Genomic DNA, 16053 nt, shown 5'->3' with positions numbered 1-16053 from the left:
TAGCATAGTCCATACGTTCCTGAACAATGGCTTTGGCTGTATTCAATCGCCTTTGATGTTCAGCAACCCAGTCAGTGTTAGGTAATGGGTTAATGCAATCAGGTACGTGTATGTCCAATGAATGATCAGCAGGCAATGTCCCTTGGCGCCCAAACATCAAGTAAAAAGGGGTATACCCGGTGGAACAATGTATGGTATGATTGTATGTGAACATGAGCTGTGGCAACAGATTAGGCCAATCTCCTCTGGTTTCAGGAGGCACGGCCCTCAGCATCTCTATCAAGGTCTGATTCATTTTTTCACATAATCCATTACCTTGAGGATGGTAGGCCGTTGTCCGGATCTTCTTACAGTTGTGTAAGCAGCACAGTTCATGGAACAGATGGGACTCAAAAGCAGGTCCTTGATCGGTGAGGATCTTTTCTGGACATCCGTAGGGCAGGAGGAAGTGCTTCCAGAACAGTTCGGCTGTAGTCTTGGCTGTCTGGTCTCTCACAGGCACCGCTACAACAAACTTAGTGAAATGGTCAATAATAGTCATGGCATAAGCATACCCTGAGCGACTTGGATCCCAGTTTCACCTGGTGATGGCGACAAGTTCAGAGGACGAGTACTTACAATGGGTCTCAGTGGTGCCCTCTGATCATGGTGCTCACTTCGTTTTTTTTAAGGCACAGGCTACACACTCCCGACAACCACTTCTCCATGTCTTCTCTCATGCCCACCCAGTAAAACCGCTGGCGGATAGTAGCCTCAGTCTTTTGGACCCCAAAGTGACCGGATTGATTGTGGTACATCTCCAACACCATACCTGCATCTCGTCGGGGTATGAGAAATCTGGTGCACTCTCTCGTTGGACACTGGGGTCTAGGCTTCTCGTAGCAATAGGACACCTTTTGTATGAAGAGTTGATGGCGCTGTCTCCACAGTTTGATGAGTTCAGGATCTGCACTCTTACGCCGAATCCTCTCAGGGGCTCTGCCACTAGTATGAAGTCCAAAACTCACCCAGCACTCTAACTTTCTGACGTAGTTTCACCCACCCTTTCTTCTTTAGGATCAGCCTACTGGAGGGGTGAAGGGACTGCCGCTCTTTCATAGGTAGCTCGAGCCTGATCCTGTTGAGCAAATTTGTTATAGAAAGCCGCATCTCTACATCTTCCCAAGCATCTCGCACATCATCAGGAGCTGTCCTTGTGGGAAGCCTGGATAAAGCATCAGCATTTTCATTAGTAGTCCAGCCCGATATTTTACAGAGAAATCATAGTTGGCGAGGCGGGAGGCCCATCTCTGCTCCAAGGCCCCCTAATTTAGCTGTATTTAAATGTGCCAGAGGGTTATTGTCAGTGAATGCAATGAACGGGGTGGCGGCTAGATAATCCTGAATTTTTCTTCATCTGCCCACACTAATGCCAGGAACTCTAGGTTTGAAGGAACTATAATTCTGGTCATTTTTCTCAAGCTCCTTTCAGGAGCGGCTTGCATAAGCTATCACTCTTTCTTTTCCCTCTTGGATTGGCTAACACAGCTCCCAGGCCTCGCTTGCTAGCATCAGTATTCAGATGGAAGGGCTTGCTGTAGTCTGGATAACCTAACACAGGAGGCTCGGTCAGTTTTTTTTTTAGCAATTGAACGCTATCTCTCTTTCCTCATTCCACTCAATGGGCACAGGAGTTCTAGGACTTTTCTTGGGTTGACCCATCAAGAGCTCCTGGATAGGATCAGCTATTTGAGCAAATATGGGGGATAAAACGTCTATAGTAGCCGGCAAAACAAGGAAAACCCCTCACTTCCTTGACAGTAGTAGGAACCGGCCAATTACGGACAGCGCTAGCTTATCAGGGTCAGGTTGCACGCCCTCTCCGCTGACCACATGCCCCAGGGTATCTTACCTGAGGTTTGAGCAGGTGACACTTTGGATGGCCTTTACCTTCAAGCATATTTGATAAGGATTTCAAATACTTCTGCAAATGTTTCCTGATGGTCTTCATATGTTTTTGAGTACACATTGACGTAATCTAGATACAGCAGCATGTTTCGAAGTTTTTGTGACCCAAAACACCGTTCCATTAGTCTCTGGAAAGTTCCTGGGGCTTTACATAGCCCGAACGCATACATTGAATTCGAAACATGGCCCATGGGAGTAGTGAAAGCAGTCTTTTCCTATCTGCAGGGGCCATGGGTACTTGCCAGTAGCCACTGGTCATGTCCCAATGTGGAGAAATAGGCAGAGGAGCCCAAGTGCAGTTAGTGATCTCCTCAATGCGGGGCAGTGGGTATGCATCTTTGTGGTTATTTGATTAATTTTCCTATAATCCACACAGAAACGGATACCACCGTCCTTCTTCTTACAAGGACCAGGGGTGCAGCCCACGGTCTACGGCTGTCCCGGATTACTTAGAGTCTTTCATCTCTTGGATCATTTCTTTTACAGTCTGATATGAAGTAGGCGGTAAAGGTCTGTATCATCTCCTTGATAGGAGATGAGAGCCAGTAGGTATGGTGTGTTGTATGGCACTCACCTCTCCATAATCAGTAGCAGCTTACTGAAGGCCTGGTGGTACTCTTTGACCAGCTGTAGGATCCCTTCATGTTGATGTTGGGGGGTAGTCTCGTCCCCTACATGGAGCTCTTCCCACCAGGGCACTTGTGGCTGGGTCACTGACGGGCGTCCACTGCCTGCAGCTGGCGGCTTTTCTGTCACTGGAAGACGAATGATGTCTTGGAAGGACACCTGAGAAAGCTGGGCAACACGGCAATGCTTAGTAAGCGCCACAGGATGATCACTCAGGTTAATCAGACGGACAGGTACTTTACCTTGGGAGACGTTCACCAGGCACTTGGCAGCTCTCACATAAGGGTAATCCTCCATCTGGATTGGTTCCACCAGGGCTGGATAATCTCGGCCTTGGACTCCCAGGACAGCACGACACCATAAAAGAGTTTGAGAATTAGGAGGCAAAGTCACAGGCTTAATATCACTAATCCTGGCAGTACAAATTTCTCCTTTCCCATTAGCAAACCTCTGCTGGGCACTTAACACCGTAATAGTCTTTTGAATCACCCTCTTGGATGCAGAGGAAGCAGTGGGCAATGTCTGGTGTAATAACGGCAAGTATTTCTGAATAACAGTTTTTGAAGACATTGGTGCCTAGAATGACAGGTTGTCCTCCTCTGTCGACGGCCTGTACTACTATCACCCTGTTGTGGGTAAGGTTACTTCTCCCACCTGCAGGGTGGGTTTCCCCAGTATCCATGAATCTTTACTGGTTTGCCATTGCTGGCGATAATTTCCACCCAGGATTCAGGCGGCTGGGTCAATTGGTTGGTGTCCAGAATCTTTCAAAGGCGGGCAGCTGAATAGTAGTGACCTGAGACCCAGTATCTAATAGGGCTTCAAAGGGGGGGACCCCGTTGATCTCTATATTGATTTTAGGATGGGATCCTACACCACATAACGTGGGCATCAATTTGGATCCTCTGGAACTAGTGTTCTACCTCCCGAGGGTGTGTCCTCAGCCTCAGGGGTTGCCAGTTTAACTGCCAGCACGTGGATTCTGTGTGTCCCAGCTTTTTGCAGTATGTACACACGGGCCGCTTGCGACCTCTATTACGCCTCCCAGGATCCCTGGGGTGAGTCTCTTGGTAAGGAGGTGGGAACGGCCTAGGAGGTGACAGGAATTCTTCTTCTGTCATTATGGGTTTTTCCCATTCCTCTATTTTTCTGCACACTTTCTCTAGACTTTTAGTGAGGTGATTTACTTGCTCTGTCAGCATGGCAATAGTATCGGTAGCTGACACTTGAACAGCTTGACCGGCCTGAGCTTGGTTAGAGATAAGCGGTTTTGGCCTGCAGGCTGATGACTCAGGTGGGGTGCTCAACTCCGTAGATACTGCTGACCCCAGAATTTTTATAGCCAGTTCTTTAAAGTCCAGAAAGGCACTGTTAGGGTGCTGGGCGGACAGCATCTTTAATTGGGTCCTTATTTGCTCACTAGACACCCCGTTGATAAATTGTTCCCTCAGGGTCTGGTCCTGGTTATCAGCCTCTTTGGGATCTATCTGAATTACAGCCCCTAAAGCCTCCTGAAGTGATAGGGCATAGTCACGGAGGGACTCACCGGACTTCTGTTTCTTGCCAAAGAAGTGCATCTTTATCTCTGAGGCAGTCCTAGTTTCAAAAGTGGCCCTGAGGCGGGTGAATATCTGCTCTAGAGTACTCCGCTCAGTAGCAGGCCAGGATAATACCTCCCTGCGGGCAGCTCCCTCCAGTTGCGCTAGCAGGATTTCCATTTGCTGGTCGGCATTTATGGGGTACAGTTTGAATAATGCCAGGAACTTTTCTTTAAAGTCTCTTAGGGTATGGGTCTCTCCTTTATAGCGGGGAAACCATGGGGCCCCGAAATAGTAAGGCATGGTAAAGGGCATCATGCTGGGGGCTAAAGAATGTTGTCTTGAGTACCTCTTGCTTTTCTTGACTTGCCTCTGTCTCTCTCCCAGTTTCCTCAGGCTTTAGAAACTTCTGAACTCCCTTCCTGGCTAGGCCCTAGCCTATTTATACTGAACTGGGGGGCTCCCCTCTGCTGGCTGGAATAAAGATTGCCTGCACCAGGGCCTACTGGATTAAAGGGAATACACACATTACATTCTAGCAGTGTCGGGTAACCTACCCGTATGCTGCATAAGTTTATGTTGTGCAGTCCTCCTATTATCCTACAGACGTGAATTAATTGTTAGCAGTTTGCAATGAAGGTCACATAGGTGTTACCAGATGGGAGGCTCCCACCCCCCCCCCCCCCGTTCGGTAACACCCATCTGGGACTTTTATTGCGGAGGCTGGCAATTAGAAGTTTTGAAAATTTTGATTCGGCCTATTCACCGAACTTTAACAAGAAATTCGATTTGACTAACGAATTATTTGATGCAAATCATGATAAATCAGGTATATCCACTACATCATGGTGAATGAGGCAATGTATGGAGCTGACTTCTGCAGTGAGCCTGCTCCAGACGTGCGGGTGCAGACAGTAACATATAGCAGACACCTGATCGCAGCATCTGTGAGGTAAGGCAGAGGCATGCGGCTCCCTCTTCCTTCCGATCAGAGCCCCCCACTGTGAAATCAAGGGGCTTCGAATGTTACCAAGGCAGCCTGGATGCTTTTGAAGTTTCCCATGACTGCCATGGTAGCCTCCCTGCTGTGCTGTGCACGAGGCACAGCTCAGTAGGAAGCGCGTCAAAATACTATTCACCCTAATACAGTGACGGTGAACCTTTTAGAGACCGAGTTCCCAAACTGCAACCCAAAACCCACTTATTTATCACAAATGTGCCAACACGGCAATTTAACCTGAATCACCAATATAGTATATCTTCCATGTACTTTATAATTTTGCTACTAATAACCTGCCTGCATTCAATGCGCTGCCTGTGCTGATCATATTGCATCTATGTCTAAGGCATATTGGTACACCATAGACTTTTTCTAGGGTGCGGGTGCTCACAGAGAGGGCTCTGAGTGCCGCATTTGGCACCTGTGCCATAGGTTCGCCACCACTGCCCTACTAGATCTTTTAGGCCTCGTACACACGAACGTGTGCGCCCTGTGTGACCGTGCTGCGGCCCGCAAATTCCGGGTCATAATGCATGAACACTGACTGTGGGGCAGCCGCAGCGGATCGCGGAACCCATTCACTTTAATGGGTCCATGATTAGCTGTCACGAGGGTGTCAAGAACCTCGCCGACTCCGTTATACCCTGGGTCTAGAAGTCAGCAGCGGTTGGCTGCGCGGCTCTATGTAAGATAGGGCTGTTTCCTTATGGTAGCTTTCTGGTTTGCTTTGCAACCCTTTTTGGCTCACTCAGGGATCCGTAGCTCCTTCTCTTCAGCTGTTCCTTGTCCAGCACTCCCAACCTCCTTATATTCCCCTCTCACACTTCTCTGGTTGCCAGATATAGAGCTTCCTGTCTGGACTTCTATACTGACCCTCTGGAGCTGTGTTGCTGCGTTCTCTGGTTGTTGGTCCAGAACGTTACCCTCCGGATCCCTGTTGGACCTTTGTGGTCTGCTGTGGTCGCCCACCTGGGTGTATGTGTTTGTCTGTATTGCTCTGTCCTCTCCCTGGTGTTTCCCTCTTAGTGTCAGTGGTGCGGACTAGCGATCCCACCGGACCCGTTCACTATCTAGGGCTCATTTTAGGGAAAGCCAGGGTTTAGGGCACGTGATCGCCGCACGGGTGAGGAACCCGTCTAGGGACGTCAGGGAAGTCAGGTGCCAGCCGCAAGGTGATTCAGGGGTCACCCACCTTTCCCCTCTCCCTTGGGCAGGGCCTTTCCCTTTTCCCTCCCTGTGCCGTGACTCATTACATTATATCTGGCCCTTATTTTTGTGTAGGGTAAAAAAAAAAAAATTTTTTTTTTTTTACCTACTTAGAATCTAGTAAGAGATCCAACAAGGAGAGCGGCCGGTAGAGGAGTATTGCTCTGACTTCCGTAGGTGGGCTACGGATACCCAATGGAACGACCCGGCTCTCAGGGTCAGTTCTGCTCTGGGTTATCCGAAAGGGTTAAGGATGCGCTTGCATTATATGAGACCCCCTTTTCCCTTGATGCGGTTATGTCCCTTTCTATCCGAATAGATAGACGCCTTACGGACAGGTTGAAAAAACCGGAGCAATTGGTAACCCCTCCCAAGCAGCAGTTAGTCTGTACGGACTTAGACGAGCCTATGCAGCTAGGAGGAACTACTCGTCAGGTCCGTCCTCCTGAGGCTCGCCGTAGGCGTGGGGTTTGTCTTTTTTGTGGGGAGAGGGGTCATTTCATTAATGTCTGTCCTTCTTTCCTCAGAAACAAAAGACCGTCGGAAAACTACTAACCCCAGGCTGTGTGGAGGATGTCAGCCGGGGGGTATATGTTTCCTCCATACGTACATCGCAATTTGTGTTGCCAGCGGTTATTGTTTTTGGTGTTAAGACGGAGACTATTTCTTTCTTTCTAGACAGTGGAGCAGGGGTAAATTTGATAGATGCCCATTTTGCCCGCACTATGGGTTTGTCTCTCTGTACGCTACAGAGACCTATTCCCATATTCGCTATTGATTCTGCTCCTCTGTCTCAGAGAAACCTCACCCACATTGTTCATAATTTACACCTTCGGGTAGGGGACCACCATAACGAGATGCTTTCATGTTATGTTCTGGAGGGGCTTCCCACTCCGGTAGTGCTGGGCCTTCCCTAGTTGGTAGCGCACAATCCAGTGGTGGATTGGCAGGCCAGGGAGACATCGGAGTGGAGTGAGCATTACAGAGAAAATTGCTTAAATAGCAATTGCTTAGTCGCCTCCATAACTACCCTACCTACATTTATTTCGGATTTTGAGGACGTTTTTTCTGAAAAGGGTTGTCAGAAGTTACCACCTCACTGTCCTTATGATTGCCTGGTTAACCTTATTCCCGGCGCAAAATTACCCAAGACCAGGTTATATAATCTTTCGGGTCTAGAGAGACAAGCCATGAAAGATTATATCTCCGACAGCTTGGCTAAGGGACACATCAGACCCTCTTCTTCACCCGTTGCTGCAGGGTTTTTCTTCGTTAAAAAGAAAGATGGGGGCCTGCGGTCCTTGCCTAGAATTTCGTGAATAAATCGGATAACCATCCGAGACCCATACCCTCTTCCTCTCATTCTGACCTGTTTAACCAGATTGCGGTGCTAGGTGGTTCTCCAAACTTGATCTTAGGGGGGCCAACAATCTGATTCGTATCAAGGAGGGGGATAAGTGGAAGACAGCTTTTAACACCCCTGAGGGGCATTAATGAAAATCTAGTTATGCCTTTCGGTCTGACCAATGCTCCTGCCGTCTTTCAACATTTACGTTAATGACATTTTTAGTCATCTAATCGCAGGATTGTGGTAATATACCTAGATGATATTTTAATTATTCGTCTGATCTGAGAACACATGAGGTGCTTGTCAGACAAGTACTGCAGGTCCAACGGACGAAATAAATTATTTGCTAAATTGAAAAATGTGTCTTCGCCGTTCAGGAGATACAATTCCATAGGCTTATTTTTTATCTGCTTCAGGTTTCCGTATGGATCCTAGGAAGGTCCAGGCAATTTTAGATTGGGACTCTTCCTGAGAACCTCAAAGCACTGCAACGGTTCTTGGGCTTTGCGAATTTCTATAGGAAATTCATTAAAAATTATTCAGTTATTGTAAAACCCCTTACTGACATGACTAGGAAGGGGACTGATTTTTCTAAATGGTCTGACGCCGCTAAAGTTGCTTTTTCCTCTCTAAAAGAGAGGTTTACCTCGGCACCTGTACTAGTCCAACCTGATGTCTCTCAGCCTTTTATTGTTGAAGTCGATGCGTCAGAGGTGGGAGTGGGGGCGGTGCTGTCTCAGGGTCCGTCTCCTGGCAAATGGCGTCCTTGTGCTTTTCTTTTCTAAAAAACTATCTGCAGCAGAAAAGAACTACGATATTGGCAATAGGGAACTATTAGCTATTAACCTAGCGTTTGAAGAATGGCGTCACTTTTTAGAGGGGGCAGTCCACCCCGTCACTGTGATTATGGGACCACAAAAATCTTCTGTACCTCGAATCAGCTAAGCGTCTCATCCCTAGACAAGCTAGGTGGTCGCTATTTTTTACCAGGTTTAACTTTGTTATTACCTATCGTCCTGGGGCAAAGAATGCCAAGGCTGATGCACTATCTCGTTGTTTCCCTGGAGAGGGTAATGTGAGTGATCCGGTACCCATTCTTCAAAGAGGAGTGGTTGTTTCTGCGGTACACTCTGCTTTGGAGGGGAAGGTGTTAGAGGCCCATGGGGACGCCCCGGTCTCTTGCCCCTCAGAGAAATTGTTTGTACCGTTGAACCTGCGTTTCGAATTAGTAAAGGAACATCATAATTCGGCACTTGCTGGGCACCCGGGTAGTAAAGCAACCTTGGAGCTATTGTCTCGTCGTTTTTGGTGGCCAAGGTTGCGTCAGGATGTATTGGATTTTGTGTCTTCTTGTTCTACCTGTGCGCGCGCAAAAGTTTCGCATACACGTCCTGCAGGGTCTCTATTACCACTCATCATTCCCAATAGACCATGGACACATTTGTCAATGGATTTTATCACTGACTTACCTTTGTCTGCGGGTAAAACAGTTATTTTGGTAGTAGTGGACAGGTTTAGCAAAATGGTACACTTCATTGCGTTACCCGCACTACCTAATGCTAAGACTCTTGCTCAGGTATTCATTAGTGAAATCGTGAAGCTTCACGGGGTCCCTTCCGATGTTGTTTCGGATCGGGGTACCCAGTTTATTTCTAAATTTTGGAAAGCTTTTTGTTCCCGTTTGGGGGTACACTTGTCCTTTTCCTCAGCTTTCCATCCTCAGTCGAATGGACAGACTGAGCGCACCAACCAAAACCTGGAGACATATCTAAGATGTTTTTTGTCTGAAAACCAAGAGTTGTGGTCATAATATTTACCGTTAGCTGAGTTTGCCATAAATAATCGTTGTCAGGAATCCACTGGCAAGTCACCATTTCTTGGTGCATATGGTTTTCATCCCCAATTCTGTACTTTCAAAGAGGGGGGCTCTTCTGGGGTTCCCGAAGAGGAACGGTTTTCGTCATCTCTTTCATCGGTATGGCAGAAGGTGCAAGCTAACTTGAAAAATATGGGAGGTAAATACAAATGCATGGCTGATAAGAGACGGTCGCCAGGTCCGGACCTAGGAGTGAATGACTATGTGTGGTTGTCTACTAGGAATATTAAATTAAAGGTTCCCTCTTGGAAACTAGGTCCTAGGTTCATTGGCCCTTACAAAATTGTAGCCATCATCAACCCTGTGGCTTTTTGCCTGGAGCTACCTCAGACTTTTAAAATCCATAACGTCTTTCATAAGTCGTTACTCAAAAAATATGTTCCACCTCTAGAACCGTCACCGCTGCCACCCCCTCCTGTTGTTGTGGATGGTAATCTAGAGTTTCAGATATCCAAAATTGTTAATTCTCGTCGGGTCCGCCGCTCTCTTCAATATCTGGTGCATTGGAGAGGTTACGGTCCCGAGGAAAGAATGTGGGTTCCTGCGTCTGAGGTAAACGCCGACAGGCTAGTTCGGGCTTTTCATGCCTCTCATCCTGAGAGACCTGGTCCTGAGTGTCCGGAGGCCCCTCGTAGAGAGGGGGGTACTGTCACGAGAGTGTCAAGAACCACGCCTGACGGAAAAAAAACGGATGACGTCCGTATGCCATCCGTTTTTTTTGCGGATCTATTGTAAACAATGCCTAAAAACGGACAAGAATAGGACATGTTATTTTATTTTTTGCAGGGCTACGGAACGGACATACGGATGCGGATAGCACATGGTGTTCTTGTTCGCATTTTTTGCAGAACCATTGAAATGAATAGGTCCGCATCCTATCCGCAAAAAAAAATGAACGGACACGGAAACAAAATATGTTTGTGTGCATGAGGCCTTAGGTGTGTGGCCCTACAGGTCAAAGAACCATCTTCTGCCATCTGCTTTTCCATATCATCTAATTACCATTGATATGTCATCATAAATATCCAACTCCTCCTCTCTCTGCATCTTGCTGAATTTTCTCAGACATAGAGACCGCAAAGGATAATTTGGAAGAAGTATAGCCAGCAAAAGATGAGGATGGTCATAATTGAGACTGCCCCCCTAAGGGGTGCATAAAAAAAGAATGATTTCCATATTCTACTACATACTACTTCCATAGTCAACAAACATGGAAATGGAGTGACTATAGTACCAGCAACTTGGCCTGGTGGCACGTTCAGCTGGATGAGTGCATGCACACTTTTTCTTTTTGCACTCACCTGGGTGATCGATTGCTGTCAAAACAAGTGACAAGGAAAAGGAAGAGGAGGAACATCAGGAGCAATAGACGACATTAAAGTCAATGGGAAGAAAAGAGTGGCACGGTTTTCCCATGCTCCGTGTTTTGCCTCAAGGCCGTCATGCCAACATTAGCACCCTGACTCTCCTTCTGCCCATGTAACGCTCAGCTAGGGGGCATTACCACTAGTGTTGGCCATGAATAGGCGAATCGCAAATTTTAATCGTGAATATCGCCACTACGAGAATTCGCGAAGATTAGGATATAGTGCTATATATTCGTATTAGCGAATATTCTATATTTTTTTTCATCTGAACCCATTATCCCTCCCTGCTTCTTGCTTGTGGGCCAATGAGAAGGCTGCAATGTCTTTGTCTGAGCTTAGCAACATCTCTAGCAACCAATAGGAAAGTTGCCTACCCCTTACTATATAAGAACCTCCCCAGCAGCCATTTTCTACAGTTTTTTGCAGTTCTGAGAGAGACAGCAGTGTCATTGCTGTGCTCTGTGCTTTGCTGTGTCACTACATTAGATAGTTTGTTAGCTTATATATATAATACAGATAGTTAGTGGGAGATAGTCAGTGTAGGTTAGATCCTGATATAGTGTAGTTGATAGGTTCCAGTGCAGGGTGTTAGGTAGTGTGATAGGTTCTGCTGTCCATACATACATGCTGCAGACATAGTGCTGTGATGTCACAAGTTCACAACAATACTTAGTGCACCAATCAGTAATATGTAGTCAGACCTGGTAAAATGTGAAGTCGCACGTATTGCGCCAAAATATGCACATTATTAATTGCTGATTTGCGCAATAGCGAATATATTGGAGCACTCTATCTGCATATAAAGCTATTGAATGTTCTGCCGTGTCAACCATTTTCTCCAGTCTTAGGAACTTCTAGTAGCTTGAAAAAATGTAGTAAAAGTGACCCACGCCTGTATTGCGCGAGCAATAAGCGCATATTACATTACTGATTTTCGCAATAAAGAAAATAATGGCAAATTCTCGAACTCGCGAATTTATGACGAATATTCGCCCAAATATTCGCAAAATATCGCAAATTCGAATATTGGCCCCTGCCGCTCATCAGTAATTACCATCACTGATTCCTATGGTTAATGTAATGTTCACATACTTAATTACTTTTATAAATGTGCATTCCTTTCCTATGTAAGTGTGCGTTCATGCAGTGTGTCTGGTTCACCAGCAGATGAAAAAAGAATATGGATGGGCACTCATATATGGAAATACAGGACAGGATTTTTTGAAACATACAACAAAACAGCAGTAAAACAATAAAATACTATTAATAAAAAATATAAAAGAATATAGAAATTTTTTTTATTTTTTATTTTTTGAACAGAGGTCGTCTGGTCCAAATAAACCTCACTGGAGTGTATCCCAATACAATTGTAAGGTAGAGAGGTTGTATTGGATAGGCAGCCTTCGACCAAAAAACTGATCTTGTCCTCTATACCATTAAAAATGCATTAAACATTATAATCCTATATCCAAATGAAACATACACATGAGTATTAAGCGTCGCTAATTGTCCTTAGCGAATAGACTGTTATGAATACACAAATGTATCAACTCTGTATCCTATTATGAATGCACAAATAGCGCTATGTGTATCAACTTGTATCCTGTTATGTATACACAAGTAGCGCTAGTGCACAAGTGACTTCTCCTATCTAATTGGCAATCTTTGTGAGGAGTATCCAGTCTCTATTTATCCGCGATATAATTCAAAGAAGGATTGGAAAATGTTCTTAAACAAATAACCAAGTATAGTTCATCAGTTTTTCGATCTTATTGATCTATTGCCTCTTGACTCTTTACCCACTATGTGGGCTTACCTTTTGCCTGGTTTTCAACTTTACTATATCGCAAATTTGAATATTGCCCCTGCCGCTCATCAGTAATTACCATCACTGATTCCTATGTTAATGTAATGTCACATACTTAATTACTTTTATAAATGTGCATTCCTTTTCCTATGTAAGTGTTGCGTTCATGCAGTGTGTCTGGTTCACCAGCAGATGGCGGCAACAATGGCAGAGCTAGTTTACCTATAATGGAATCTTCTATTCATTCTAGCCTTCTCTAGAGAGGGAGGAGTTAAGTTAGTGAAAGTGAGTCTAGCTTACCCCCTCCAAGGTGAAGCAGCAGGCCCTTGTCCCTGCTGGACGAGCCTGCAGTAGCAGTTCTGAGTACTGTCTTCCCTGCTGGCTCCGGAGGCCTAAGCTGAATGCCTCCAGAGTCAAGAGTAGTAAAGATTCCCTGAATAAAGACAGGACTAAGGATACCAGAGATAAGATAAAGCTAAAGATACCCAAGACAGAGATAAAGACAGAGTCAGACTACTAAGCTAAGTACAGCAGAAAAGATATAGTTTCTATTTGATCTGATAGCACAGCAGAGCTAAATAAAGTGACAGATGTAGTAGAGCCGAATGTGTTTGCCTACCAGAACCTATGCAAAGCTTGCTGGTGACCAAGATAAAGCTGGAAGATTGTTTTCTGATGCAAGTTTATTCAAGTAAAGCTGTTTTTAACGTTTAAAACAAGTCTGGACTCAGTTTATTTCATCCTCACCTTCATCACCTATCCATCTTAGTTGCACTGCTGCGGACGACTACGCCTGACACGTGCCACAAGCCACACCTCAAGGGACATTATAGGCAACCCTTACACCCACTCTGGCATTCCTACACCTTGGTACCACCAACACCATCTACTTAGGGGGACCCAGTCCCTCGTTGCTGAAATGCAACTGGCGTCACAACAAACCTTTAACCTTTATTAACATCTTAAAGGGATCCCCTGGCCGACGTTGCACCCATGGTGCGCTGCAATTTTTGACGTCACGAACAGGATGCGGGACAGTACCAATCTGTGTGCCTACGAACTTATTAGCCTATTGGATTTACAAATATACAGTTAAAAATGACTTTAATGCACCTGTTGTGGAGTGACCAGTGCGAAACGCTGCACGCTGGCGACCAAAGGGTTAATACGCAATTTTTACATGTAATGGCACAGCTTCTTCATGCCCAACTAGAGCGGGAAGGTTCAGGAGCGCCCCCAGTTGGAGCAGGAGGGTCTCAGCCCTGCCCACCAGGAGCGATGTTACTGCATGAAGAGGGGGGAGAAGAAGCCCCTCCCAGAAGGCCCCTCCTTCATTTTCTGTCTGTTCCAGTACCAGAGCAAGCAAGATGGTGCATCAGTGACCTCGCCAGCCGGACTGGGGTGGAATTGGTGTGGGACAGTGAGGACCCTGGAGCCAAGCCTGAACATGAGGAGATATACGTCTCCTAGTGGCAACAACCTTCCAACCAGATACACGAGATACCACTCCGCCGCTCAGAGGAAGCGAGCCACCCCCAGAAAGAGCGAAAAGACTGATGCTCTCAATCCCATGGTGCCCTGGAGAGTGACAGCCAAACCACCGATGCATGGAGTATCACAAAGCTATTGAGGACTGGGTCCTTTGCTTGATCGACCGCTGCCTCACAACCCGTAGTAGAGTGCAGGATTGGAACTGTGCTGTGGTTCAAGTTCAACATAGACAGAGGTACAGGGTTTATTCAAGATGACCGTTCGGGGACAGAACTTTTTGTAAACAGGCAGTCTGTGAAAAGGCCATATCTTCTTCACGCCTGTCACAGTCTTTACAAAAGGGAGTCTTTACAAAAGGCCTCTTTGCCGCTGGAGTGAGCCTACTCCCAAAACCAATGGTCCCAGTGTCCGCTGGCAGGAAGACCCAGCTGCCCGGGGTCGGGTTGGCCACCTGAAGGAGGAGGAAAGCGGAGTTCTACGGTATCAAGAGAGACCCGCACCTGAACCAGAACCCCTTATACCGGGACTACCTGCTGTCACGGCGGACGTGCACTCCGTATAAACAATAACACACCAACCAGGCTCTGGACGAGAGACAGGGGAAGGGTCACCTCCTAGTAAATCCCTGACCTCTTTCCCTGCACTGCTCAGCCCACAGGCAGACCTTGAAGGTAGGTGTGCTGTGTCCTCCAGCCTGGACTGACCAAACCCTGAACTCCCTGAGATGGTGAAGTGGGAAGAAAGGAGCAGCCTGCTCGCACAGAACCTGGATGGGCTAGATGACACAAACAACCAAACTAGAAATGCCACTTATCTCTGAGAGCAGGAACTGACAGCCAACCTTTCCTCCAAACTTCCCAGACCAGAATGATCAGTATAATCCGCTCAGAGCACTTAGCTGGAGACCATTTAAACTAATGACTCCACCCAGTGCACCTGATGAGAGGCGGATCCAGCACGACACAAAAACAAATACTAAACTCGTGCTGCTATCCTGGCCGACTTCCGCACATCGTCAGAGTGGGGCATGACAGTACCCCCCCCCCGGACACCCTGGACCAACCTTATCCGGATGGGACCTATGAAAGGCCCTCACCAGTCAGCTGGCGTTGACATCTGACGCCGGAACCCACATCCTCTCCTCAGGACCGTATCCCCTCCAGTGCACCAGGTACTGGAGGGAACCCCGGAGAGCTCTCGAGTCGAGAATCCTGGAGATCTCGAACTCCAAGTTTCCCTCGACTAGAACAGGAGGAGAAGGCAATGGCGATGGTACCACCGGTTTAACATATTTTTTTAGTAAAGACCTGTGAAGACATCATGGATCCTCCAAGTCTGCGGAAGATCCAGCCGAAACGCCACAGGATTGATCACCGCAGAAATTTTATACGGACCAACAAATCTTGGACCCAGTTTCCAAGATGGCACTCTCAACTTGATATTCTTAGTGGACAACCACACCAGATCACCCACACACAGGTCCGGACCAGTCACACGTCTCCTGTCAGCCATTCGTTTATACCTCTCACCCATCCTCTCCAAATTCCCTTGAATCCTCCGCCAGATAGAGGACAAGGCAGAAGAGAATCTTTCCTCCTCTGGCATCCCGGAGGAACCAGACCCAGAAAAGGTACCAAACTGAGGATGGAAACCGTATGCGCCAAAAAATGGCGACTTACCCGTGGACTCCTGCCTACGGTTATTCAATGCAAATTCTGCTAAGGACAAGAATGAGGACCAGTCCTCCTGATTCTCAGCCAAAAAGCACCTCAAGTAGGTCTCCAGGTTTTGATTGGTACGCTCTGTCTGACCATTCGACTGTGGATGAAAAGCCGACGAGAAAGAA

This window comes from Bufo bufo, chromosome 2 (genome assembly GCF_905171765.1).
Source record: "Bufo bufo chromosome 2, aBufBuf1.1, whole genome shotgun sequence".
Taxonomy (NCBI): Eukaryota; Metazoa; Chordata; class Amphibia; order Anura; family Bufonidae; genus Bufo; species Bufo bufo.
This window is presented reverse-complemented; position numbering follows the sequence as displayed.